This window comes from Lutra lutra, chromosome 10 (assembly GCF_902655055.1).
Source record: "Lutra lutra chromosome 10, mLutLut1.2, whole genome shotgun sequence".
Classification (NCBI taxonomy): domain Eukaryota; kingdom Metazoa; phylum Chordata; class Mammalia; order Carnivora; family Mustelidae; genus Lutra; species Lutra lutra.
This window is the reverse complement of record NC_062287.1, coordinates 48,157,955-48,170,476: the sequence shown is the minus strand read 5'-3', so window position 1 is coordinate 48,170,476 and position 12,522 is coordinate 48,157,955.

Below are 12,522 nucleotides of genomic sequence, written 5' to 3'. Positions count from 1 at the left end.
AAAAGTCAGTGAATTTTCCTCTAGGCCAATCTTCCTCACCAACACGACCTCCAAATTTGGTGACGGAAGGAATAAAATTATAGTAGTACCATATATTGAGTGATGGGAGGTATGTCAGTATAGAAAGAAAATATTAAAATGGCTTCTTTTGATATGTGTCTTCTATAATAGCAATCTCCTTGAAAATAAACAGGATTCTGTAAACTCCAAGAAACCATTTCCAAACCTCTTAGTACTTGAAAAGAACATCATCATTATTATAATGTATGCCTTTTCTCAGTATGACTCTGTTGGCATTGCCTAAATTACTTTTAAACTTTAAAACATGAAAGTCCTATTTAACACAGTTCATGAATTTAATGGAAAGTTTTTGTAAAATTCTTGCAATCACTTTGAAAAGGTAGAAAATATCTTGAACAGATAGATGAGCTGATTTCATCTAAGCCCTACGAAATGAGCCTTTGCAGTTATTTATGCAGTCAAGACATATACAATGAGAAGTATAAACAGCAAAGCAAAGGATTTTGATAAATTAATCATTTGGTTCAATTCAATCCAATTAAAAAACCTGTTATTGAACATCTACTTGATGCAGGGCACTCTACTAGGTAATAGAATTATAAGAAGGCCATTGAAAACTGAGCTGCAGACAAGGGGGCATTACTGTACAAGTACATTTTCTTCAAATGTTTCCAGATGGCCACCTCTGAGCCTTCCCACTATCCTGCTGTACATCTGAACATGCTCCCTCAAGAATATGCTATATCCTTCTTAAAATCATAGCTCCCAGATGTGAATGCAATGATCCCAAGTTGTGGTCAGTTTAAAATGAGTAGAAAAGCACCATAACCACCTCTACTTTGAACATTATAAAAATTAATGTGGCCTAAGATGATAAATGTATTTTGTTTTACTTTGCTTTGCTTTCAACAGCATGCACCATTTACCGGCTCTTATAGTCTGAGCAAGTTTTGTTCAAGAAATAAATGTTTTTAATTAACAACAAAAAAATGAAATTCTGGTATTTTCCAAAGTCTTTAGGAGATACTGAAAAGAAGACTTCCTCTTTCAGACTGTGACTAGAGTTAAAGAGGTTTCAGAATCACAGCATGACTTCCTAAATAGAGACGACAGCTAAAATGTTTTCTCTTCAGTGATTCAAGAGGAACCGAGCAACTGTCTGAAGAACAAATCTATCCTCAGAGTAGCAGTTCTTTTCTTCCCCATTCATTTTCATTCTATCTGCATCACAAATTGGATATAACACTTAAGGGCAAGTTCTCTGATTAAAATGGAAAGGTTTTTCAGGGAAGAAATGCTTGTATTGGGATCACAATTTTTTAAAGAAAAATAAATGAACAATTCACGGATGGATCTGTGCTGCTAGTTTCTGAATTGAGATTTTCTGAGATTTTTGTCAGGGTTTGTTAAAAGGCTTTGATATATGAGAAAGAGCTAATTCTTGTGCACTGTGGCTCCTTCTTAGGACACTGTCTTAATAAAAAAGAGTGTGCTCTTTGTCCCCAAGTGGGTAGTAGAATTACTATGTACTAGTAATGCTATGAACTAGTAATATTATGAACTAGTACTGCACAGAGGATTAGCCTCATGATCTGTGAGGACAAAGACAAAAGAAGCACCTAAATGATTTTGTAAGAGAATTAATTTCAAATCCTTAATAGTAGGCAGGCAAATTAATAAATAGAAGAATAAGGTTACTAAATTAAGGGAAAACTTTTAGAACCAAGAGAGTAGCTTTCCCTTTATATTCAGAATTAAATATTGAAGGTATTCTTTAACTAGACCAATCGTGTGGTAATTTTTCCTCAGATCCAAATTTCAAGAGTTAAATATTTATTGAGTACCTACTTAGGGCCAGGAAATAGCTTTGGAATACAAAGAAAATAAGACACATTTCCTGGCCCCTTGTAGCTCTAATTTGAGAGTGATACAAAATCAACAAATAATAACATATTTGCCAGTAAGTGTATCTGGCCCCAAAGGTTCTTATCTTTTCATTTTTTAAAAGATTTTATTTTTTCATTTATTTATTTGAGAGAGAGAAGAGCAGGAGGAGGGGAAGGGCAGAGGGGGAAGGAGAGGGAGAGAATCTCAAGCAGACTCTACACCTAGCATGGAGCCCACGTGGGACTTGATCTCACAACCCCAAGATGATGACTGGAACAGAAACCAAGAGTCAGATGCTTAACCAACTGAGCCACCCAGGTAACCCCCCAAAGGCTCTTTTCATGAAAAGTCTATGCAGTTTGTCTTCAGGCTTCTCTGCCTTTCCTTTTCTATAATATTTTCCTGTTCTCAACCATTATCTTACCACACAGACTGCCAAAGTTCTTAATTGCTGACATGGGAGAATTTGACCTTCACATGAAGAACAGACCTTAAATTTTCAATCACAATTCCCATACTCTAATCCTGGATTTATCACCTGTAAGCTATGTGATTCTGAGTGAGTTATTTCTTCTATGTAGACCTCAGTTTCCACATTTGTAAAATGGAGTGAGAGTCTGAAGAGTCTTCAGGAGTCTTCCAGGTCTGAGATTTCCATGGTGTGCTCTGCACCTGCCAGGGGCATTTGAAGGGAAATAGCAACACTTGACCAAGAGCAGAAACTCTCTAATAACAGAATTTCAGATACTGGGCTGCCCCTTGGGGAAATAGAGATATTTGAGGCTGAGGGTGGTAGGTTTATTTAATTCCAACACATTCAAGAGTCATTTGAAGGAGGTCCATAATGAGCCACATGAAGAAATAGCTTCAGAGTTCTAGAAGCCTTTCTTTTAGTGGGAGAAAGATCGTAAGGAGATGTTGGTTATATAGAAAATTATGTACTGAGAGAAAGGAAAGCACAAGGCATCGTATGAATGCAGAGAATTCTAACAATCTAGAATTTCAGCAAAGGCTTCCCAAAGCCCATGACAATTAAGCTGAAGCAAGGAAAACAAGGGAAGAAAATCTGAAAAGAAAAAAGGGTGAGTGGGAATGTCTACCAGGCAGAAGCAGCAATAGATGAAAGCAGTTCAAATTAGCAGGATGCCTGTAGAAACTGAAAATTGCAGCTAGAGCCCAAGGTCTACATTGCAAAGAAGCAGAACCTAAGTTGAAGATGGAAAAGTGACAAGGACCCAGAAAATTGAGGGCCTTGTGTTTCATTCCAAGGATTTGAGACATTTTCCTGTGACTCCCAAAGGACAATTAAAAGGTTTAAGCAGAAATGGGTCATCCATAAGTAACACCTCCCTCAACCACACCTTGGACCAGCTCATCTCTCTTACATAAACTTACAGTGTGGGGTCAGAATGCATACACTTTCCAGTCTATTCTTGAAGATTTACTAAGCTGCACCTTCCATAACCATGTCCCTAAGATGCCATGCTATGCAGACCCCAGGATAATTCATTCTGTACAAGCTAAGCATTTCTGCATGGGCTGCTTCCCAAGCAAGACAGCCAAAAGCTGCCACACAAGCTCGGAACAAACTGCAGCTCCTGAATTATTCAGGGCACTATTAAAATGAGACTCACGACTCACAGGGCAAATTAATTTTAATTTTTAAACAGGCAACATTTTAAACTGTTCATTTCCTTGAAATGTATCTGTCCTGGCATTTTTATCATCAAAAGAGTAAGTAAAACTCATAGTGGAAAGACGAAAAGAGCCAGGATGCTGTGAACGAGGACTCGCTCGTGTCCAGGAAAGACCCTCTGGAGTGAGCAAGAGCCACATCATCTCTTCTCAGAGGGTATGTATCTTGAAAATCCTGTGTCAATCTAAGAAATCCAGTAGTGGAAAATTTGCTTTCCCTCTGCTTTTGTCATAATGACATGTGGTCAGCAGCCTGAAACTCTAGTACCTTGGTCACTGTGCTTTAACTCAAAGGCCTACGGTATGGGGGCCTGAGAATATTCATCTGAACTGTAAATTCTCTCAATAAGGGCTATGTGTTGCTGTCCTTTGTTCAGGCTCCAGCACCTGAAGCACAGTTGTTCCTTTAAGCCTCACTGTACTGAGCTGAATTTCATATGGAAAATCCTTTCAAACAGGGGATGTCCTTTATGTTTTTCCCTTTCTTCTATACTGCCTTTGCTCTCTATGACTGGTAATTTAAGTGCCTTTGGGATGCCCAGTGACCCCAGGAACAAAATCAAACGCACCACTCCTACCTAAACTTAGCCTTGAAAATGACCAGATTCTGACTTCCCTGTCATTCAGACATTCAAGATCAGTGTGGCTACCACGCATAAATTGAAAGTAAGGAGGCCAAGTTGGAAGATTGGGTGAGACCAGTACCCAGGCTTTCTCCCTCCTGGTCTGGGTTTTTACCACCACACTCCATGGCCTGATGGAATTAGAAAGTCTCTCAGGTTCCCACCTGGCTTCCTTCTCCACTTTCTCCCTTCCTGATTGCTGGGAATCAGAAAATAAGTGAATATTTTTGGAATCCCTCACTATAGGCCCACCACTCTGAAAGGCAAATTTTATACACTATAATATTATTGAATCCTTTCAATAAGCATATGAGGAATAATTTTTTTAACTGACATATAATTGACAACACTGTATTCATATCAGGTGTGCAATATAATGATTCAATATTGGTATATATTGTAAAATGATCACTACCATAAGTTTAGTTAATATCCTTAACACACTTAGTTGCAAAAGTTTGTTTCTTGTGACGAAAATTTTAAAGATCTATTTTCTTAGGATTTCAAATGTACAGTACTGTATTGTTAATTATAATCATGTTGTGTATTACATCTTCAAGACTTATTTATCTTATAACTGGAAGTTTGTAGCTCTTAACGCCTTTCACCCATTTCTCCCACCCCTATCCCCTGCCTTAGGAAACTACCAATCAGTTCTCTGCATTATGAGCTTGTTTTCTGTTGTTGCTTTCTTTTAAGACTCCACATATAAGTGAGATCAAACAGCATTCCTCTCTCTCTGACTCATTTCTTTTTTTTTTTAAGATTTTACTTATTTATTTGACAGAGAAAGACAGTGAGAGAAGGAATACAAGCAGGAGGAGTGGGAGAGGGAGAAGCAGGCTTCCAGCTGAGCAGAGAGTCCACGCAGCCTGATCCCAGGACCCTGGGATCATGACCTGCGCTGAAGGCAAACGGTTAACAACTGAGCCGCCCTGGTGCCCCTCTCTGATTCATTTCACTTAGCATAATGCCAGGAATTTTTTTTTATACCTATTTTGCATCTAAGAAAATGTTGAGGCTAGATAGAATTAAATAGCAAACTGAAGGTCACACAGAAAACCAGTGGTAGTACTAGGTAGTATTAGATTAAAATCCTCATCTGACTCCAAAGTTTTTGTTCTTTCTACTATACTGAGAAGGAATTGAGTAGGTTGGAATGAACTTTTTGAGTGAGCAAGGAGTCTTCCATTTCACAGCCTCTGTGATATTTCTTAGGCTTGCAGCCCATGTGTTATTTCTTGAAACTGGTGTCCTCACCAGTAGGCAGATAGGATATCTCATCTCATTCTCTGCCCATCTGTAACCCATCACAATTTCTCAGACTCATCAAAGCTCTGCCAGTGGCCAAAAAGGCAGCTCTGTTCAGTTCTGTTCCACCCATTCTCAGTGATGGTCTCATTTCCATGCTCCTGACAATGTCTTAACTAAGGATCACATCACCTCTCTTACTTGACAGCTTCCTCATTCTTCATTTGTCTTTCTTGTCTTCTATCTCTTCCTCTTCCAATCCATACTCCACATGGATTTCAAAGATCTGTCTCCAAAATGTAAATATGAGTGTGTCATTCATCAGCTTAAAACCCTCACCTACCTGATCACAACCAAATTATAAGCAGGATATACAAGACCCTCCATGCTCTGGTTTCTGACTCCTTCCTTATCCCTTGCTACGCTCCCCACCCTCACTCTTAAATCCTATGCTCCAAACCTACTTAAATATTGCCATTTCCCATTCTGCGCACACCTGTAAATTTTACACATATACTGAAACACACACAGACACACAGACACACACATACACATACACACACATCTCCAACTAGTGAACTCCTAACTTAGATTAAGTGTAGTTCTTCAACGAAGCCTCCCATGATCATTGCAGAAGTTTATCACTCATTTCTGGGCACCTACCATTCTTGGTACATTCTTAAATTATGAAACCCATCCCATATCAATCTGTCATTTCAGAACTCTCTTTACTTTTCTTAGCCTGTGTGTTCTTTAAAAGAAAAGAAACTATGTCTTAATCATCTTTAAATCCCAGTTTAAACATACTGGGCATTCAACAAACATTTGGGGAACAAACAGGTTGAAAAAATTGTTTAATATTTAATATATCAAGGATTTGAATCAGGTTAGCTGAAATCTATACCCAGTACCCTCAGTAACTTTTTGTGTTAAAAATCAATCAGTTTTCTGAATATCATTTTCATTTCCCATTTAAACCATTTCTGTATGGAAAAATGTGCTAACCAGCTAATAGCTCTCCTATAGTTATATTTATCTTTTAAATTAGCCTATGGGCCTTCTGATTTACACGTCAGTCTTCTACGAACATGGTTAGTGTAAATCAGTCATCATGAGGCTAACCTCTGACTTCACTGGGAAAACTGTCTGGAGTCAAAGTAAGCTAAGAACCAGCTTATAGAGCTTTGTTGAAGTGGGCAGTCAAGTTCTACCACTATAGAATTGCTCTTTAATTGAAATTTAAATAATGAGAGCTTAGCCACTGAGCCTTAAATTTGTTAATTTTAAAATAGAAAATTGGATTAGATCCTAAATCACAAACTCAAATACCTGTTGTTAACCTAAATGAGTAAACTCTGCTGGGTTTTAGACAAAAAGAAGTTTGGTTGCATGTATGATTATCACAATCAATCATGATTTCACCTAGTTACATTGCCCATTAAAACATAAGATGCTAAACAAAGCACAACCATAAGCCTTGTACAGACATCAGTCACCTGGTACAGCTCTTTTCTAACTCCAAGGACCCTAAAATGCTTTAAAGCTACAATGCTGTGACTGCTATTTCTCTGAATTTCATTCTTTCTTTCATTTATTCACACAGAAGTAAGTATTGCAGGCACTGAAGTAGGGGCTAACAATACTGGTGTCAATAAACATGACCCTGCCTTCCATGGACACCAGGGTCTATTGGGAGAGATGGACTTTTAATTAATTAAAGACATTAAGTAGTGTCAAAGGCAGTTTACAAAGAACAGTGGGAGTACAAGAAGTGATACTGTCTATGCACATGACAGTTTCCCTGGAAAGGTCAGAAAGACTTCACAGAGAAGGAGATATGTGAGCTGAATTCAGAAGGATAAATAAGAGATTTTCAGACAGGGCAAGGCATTCCAGGCAAGCTGAACAGCATGGATAAAGGCACTAAAAATTTAAAGGCCTCTGAATGGAAGAGGAAATGATCTCAGTACTCAATTAGTCTTCTTAGACCAAAAACTGCAAGACATGAGGGGTGGAAAGGAAAGGAAAAATATTCTGTAATTCCACCGAGGACTGTCCCAGCCTCTTAGAGGACAGTAATCCCCACTACAAGCACCAACCATTCCTCACCTGCACTGCTCACTCAGTCTAGGTTTTCCCATTAAAGAAGTGAACAAGACATTTCTCATTACTGATGCACTGTATTCACACAGCAGCTTCCTTTCTCATGGGGAGCCGCTCAGCTCGGCAACTAAGACCCTCCTCCTCAGAGGCCCTGGTGACTCAGAGACACTCTTCACTGAAAAGCCATCTGATCCATGTTAACTCTTTTTAGTAATAGATAGAGACTAGCCAGTTGATTTAACATATTCCTTAAATTGCCTCTAAACAAAATTAACATATTCCTTAAATTGCCTCTAAACAAAGTGAAGGATACAACCACTTACTAATAGGTTGTTCAACTTTGTATTTCCACTTTGGGTAACTTTCCATACCCTCAAGTTGAAGACGGCAAGTAAGAAGCAGAGAAAGGTATAACAAGAAGATCCACTGCTTACATCCACTTACTATGGTCTGGTTTTGACTTTAACTGCCCCACAATCATTAATTCATTCAATCCCCACTACAGCCCCATTAGGCAAGCCCTTTAAAGATGAAGAAACTGAGACTCAGAAATCTTGTTTCTCACCTACTTGCTAAGTGATGAAAAGTGACATCTGAACCTAGGAGACGTGGCCGACTTTGCTCATAAGAACTATGATCCACTGCCTTGTGATACACTAGAAGCAATGGCTCTGTGGGACTATGAACCCAATGCTTCAGATGAATCATATAATGTAATCTTCATAATAGTTTAGCTTATGAATTGAAAGCTGAGACTTGGAGAAGAATAACTGGTCCAGCACCACATAGCTGGTAAATGAAGGAGGTAAAATCTGATCTCAAGTCTGACTTTAACCTTATGCTACTGTATCTATCATTGTGTTAGGTAGGAGTTTACACAGAAGGAAAAGTGGTTAACAAAGCAGTAAGCCCGACATCCCTGGATGATATTATTAGCATTTTAATTCCAATATCTGATAGAATTGAAAATACCTGAAATTGAGACTTCATTTAACAGTTTTACCTGGACCAGTAGTTGTGAAACAGAGTTCTTGAAACCCCAGGGTCTTCTCCAGTGGGGAAATTCTAAGTCTTTCACATAATCTCCTATATTAATCAGCTTTTGTTATAGTGGCAAACAACTAATTCTCAGGGCTTCTCAACAACAAAGGTTTATATCTCACTTACCTTGCATGTGGTCTGCACCATGGCATTACCAAAAAACTGTATCACCTCTAAAATTATAAATTCAGTCTCCTACTACCCAACCACAAACTCCTACCAGTCTTCCGGCTGATTTGCTTAGTAACACCATATCAGTAATGACTTAACTTCATCGACATCACGAATCTACTTACCCTCTCTCTACACTCTCTCTAACTACTTGCTTTCTATCATGTAAACTCCATCCCTGATCCATGGCCAATGGTTATTATCAACGTCATATTAATAACTTTAATTCACTTGTCTCTGTGCCCCTTAATTGTGTTCATCCCAATCCTGAATGATCCTAACCTTCTGCTTCACTAATGCAGCTGAATTTGTTGACGAATATCATGTAACTAGAAAAATTGCTCTTAGTATATTCATGATCACCAACCCCAAATTCAGCACTTCCTGCAGATGCTACTGAATTCTTCTGTTAAGCTTAGTCTCCTCCTCTACCCACCATTCTCTAATTTCCTCAAAGACCCCATACTTCACCCATATTTACAGTAGTTAGTCTTATTTTTTATTTTATTAAGAAAAAAAAGGAATCACGTGACAATAGTTTCATACCTTTAAATCTACAAAAATACTAATTTGCAGCCTTTTCCCCTTCCCTCCTGTAAAAATTGTGGAACATTCCTTCTAGAAATGGTCACTTCCTCTACCCTTGATATATGCTTTGAATTATAGTCTCTCTTATGTTCTCAATTATCCTTCTTTCTCTTGCATCTTCTAGCTCTTCTTTTCTAATGGATTTTTTAACATCATTATATCTGTTATCATACTTCCTATAGTTTAAAAAAAAATCTTCCCTAGCTCCCAAATCCCTATCTAGCCAATGTCCCATTTTTCTGCATAGGAAAACTTCTCATATCTACCAAACTTAAAAGAGGGGACATGAATCAACATATGTATGAAACACCTTTTACCAGGTCTGATCTATGCCTCATACTCAATAAATGATAATATCGGTTGTAAAAACAGTAATAAAAATAACTGTGGGTGACATAAAAGTTTTCTTATATGCCAGTACAGCCCTCAGCATTGTAAATAGATGGTCTAGATTTGTTGTCTACAACAACCTTATGAAACAGGTATGAATTTATCCCAATTTTATAGATGATGTTTCTGAAGCTTAGAAAGGTTAAATTGCTCAAGGTCACATAGCTCATAGAAAATATGACTAAGATTTCCTTCCATTTCTGTCTGATCCCATAGCCAAAGGCTGTTACTCTCTAAATAATCCCTAGCTTTTATTCCTCTAACACTGTGTACTTCTACCTCATAAGAACAGATACAGTTTTTCCCAAGAGCAGAGGAATAACATTCAGGAAGAACCCCTGTGAAGCTGGATGATGCTGGCATCACCTCCAGATCCCTTAGGGTATCAGTACATGAGTAGATCGACTAGGAAAACTCAGAGGAAAGTCTCAGTGGGGTTCAGGGCAGGCCACCCCAGAATATGCCACCTTGACATGTGGATTATTTTGAGCTGAAGACAAAGTCCAACAGACAAAGGATACCTTTTTACTTCACCTTTAGCTGCCTAAGAGAATTCATATAGAAGGCCTACACCAGGAAGAGAGATAATATCAAAGATAACTTTTTTTTGCATCAGAGAGACTTCTCTCCAAGGCATGGCAAACATTTATTTACCAAACATTTGTTCTCCCCATCTTCCTGTGGATAATTTTCCTTCTTATTTGAAGTCCCAGACCTTTACCTCCTTCTCCTTAGCTCAGAATAGCTTATGAACCTCAATTGCCTGGCTATCTGGGAGCCTCATGCCTTTGTGGAGTTCCATATATATGAAACATATGCATGTATATGTACATATGTAACAATAGCAAAAAAACTAATATCCATTTCCAACAAATAGAATTTTTGGTTAACATGCAAAAGAAAAGGGAAAAGAAAAGAAAACAAACAAAACTCTGAATTAAATTCAGCTCAACACAGATGGAAGGAACAATGAGTAAGAACCAGAGAGTATTCAGTGAATGAGGGGATGACTCACTCTACATAAGAAACCTGAGGGGATGACTGGTAGAGTTAGAATGTCTTCACAATTGTTCTCAATCAATAGAGAAATGTCAAGACCAGAGGGAAAAGCTGAATGTGAATGGAAGAATCAGAAGTGCTTACAATTAGATAACAAAAGGCCAAGTAGCAAACACTGTCAGTTAGGACACATTGATTGCAAAACCAGTAACAATATGAAAAGTGTACTTTGGATGACTCAGAGCCCAGACAGAAAAACTGAGGAAAGTATAGGGAACTAAGTATAACCAAAGGAGGAAAAAGGAAAAATAAGTTGCAAATGTGGGGGAAGATTGCCTAACCTACTATGTACCAAGCACCTCATGTTTATATCCATCCTTTGAGATATATTTCATATTTCAACTTTAAATGAGAACACTGAAGCCTAGAGAGGCAAAGTGAATTTTCCAAGATCATTTAACTACCATGGTGAATTTCAAGCACAACTTCTTAGAATCAGAATTTGAGCTATCTTGATTTATAAATCCATGATCTTTTCATTCCTCAGAATTGCTTTGTGAGAAAAAAACAGTCTAGGTATGGAAAGCATGCCCAAAAGGCTTAACAAAGAAAAGAAAATGCTATGGAATCCTAATAATTTTCCTTCCTGCAAGCCAGATGGGATTTATTTATTTATTTATTTATTTTTTAAGTTTTATTTATTTGAAAGAGAGAGAGAGAAAGAGTGAAAAAGCAGGGGAGTAGAAGAGGGAGAAGAGAAGCAGGCTCTCCGCTAAGCAGGGAGCCTGATGCAGGGATCGATCCCAGAACCTAGGATCATGACATGAGCAGAAGGCAGTGACTTAACCAATGGAGCCACCCAAGCACCCCACCAGATGGGATTTCTCATGCTTCAGAATCACCACTGGATTTTTAGAGCACCATTTACAGGACACTCAGCCTATTACAGCCATATAGTAGTTACTTGTAGATCACTGTTATGTTCCCTGTATCTTTCTTCATATTTGTATTTTCAAGGCACCAAAAACAAGGTGAACTAGTGATTGGTAGAAAATGAACATATGAAACACATATACACATATGCACATGCATGCACACACTTCCTTATTCATTTAGCACAGAATGCTAAAGGGAGGCCACCAAGAGTCGGGGCAGTTAAAGCTTGTATAACCACAGCCTTCCTAACAAGGACTATTGTTGCCAGTTATATCATGCAAAGTAGGGTCTTTCTGCATTCAGTAAGCTTAACTGCATGCTATACCACATCCTTTCATACCTGGAGTTGGTATCATTGTTCTGGAAGAATTTAAATAATACCTTTAAGGGGATCTTTACAGACATTGAGAATGTCATGATTCTGTAACTATTTCTAACAATTCCAGAATTTTAGAGTCTGTTCCTTTCAATATCGTGCTCCTAATCCCAAATTCTTCTTCAGTTACAGTTCTTTGGCTTGAAACAATAGAAAGTCCAACTCAAAATGACTTAACCACTGAGGAGAATGTATCATCTCACAGAACCATTAATATAAATCCTAAATAAGAGGACTCCGGGGTTAGTTAATTCAGTTACTCAACATTATTAAAAACCCAGGTTCTTTTCATTCTCAATGTGTCAGCTTTGCCCTCAAGGAAACTCCTGTTAGGATTGAAAGATGCTGCTGAGGAGGAGGAGCCAAGATGGCGGAGAAGCAGCAGGATGAGACTACTTCAGGTAGCAGGAGATCAACTAGATAGCTTATCTAAAGATTGCA